Here is a 738-nt window from a genome sequence, read left to right as displayed (position 1 = left end):
ATCCCATTCTCCTCCCACCTTCAATCTTTTCCAGCATCAGGGTCTTTTCCAATGAGTCGGTTCTTCGTATCAGGTGGCCAAAGTATTGAAGTTTTAGCTTCAGCATCAGTCCTTCCAATGAATATTCAGGACCACTTTCCTTTAGGATGGACTGGTTGGATCTTGCAGTCCAAGGGACTCTCAGGAATCTTCCCCAAAATCACAGTTCAAAAGCATCAGTTCTTCAGTGTTCAGCTTTATTTATAGTCCAACTCTCACATCCATACATGACTACTGGAAAAACCATAGCTTTGAGTAGACGGACCTTTGTTGGCAAAGTAATGTCTCTTCTTTTCAATACTGTCTAGGTTGGTCATAGCTTTTCTTCCAAGGAACAAACGTCTTTTAATTTCATGGCTGCAGTCACCATCTGCAATGATTATGGAGCCTAAGAAATAAAGTCTGTCACTGTTTTCCATTGTTTCCTCAACTGTTTGCCATGAAGTGATGGGACCGGATCTTAATTTTTTGAATGTTGAGTTTTAAGCCAACTTTTTTACTCTCCTCTTTCACTTTCATCAAGAGGCTCTTTAGTTCTTCTTTGTTTTCTGCCATTAGGGTGGTGTCATCTGTGTGTCTGAGATTATTGATATTTCTCCCGGAAATCTTCATTCCAGCTTGTGCTTCTTCCAGCCCAGGATTTTGCATCATGTACTCTGCATATAAGTTAAACAAGCAGGGTGACAATATACAGCCTTT

Source organism: Bison bison, unplaced genomic scaffold (genome assembly GCF_000754665.1).
Source record: "Bison bison bison isolate TAMUID 2011002044 unplaced genomic scaffold, Bison_UMD1.0 scf7180017854009, whole genome shotgun sequence".
NCBI lineage: Eukaryota > Metazoa > Chordata > Mammalia > Artiodactyla > Bovidae > Bison > Bison bison.
This window is presented reverse-complemented; position numbering follows the sequence as displayed.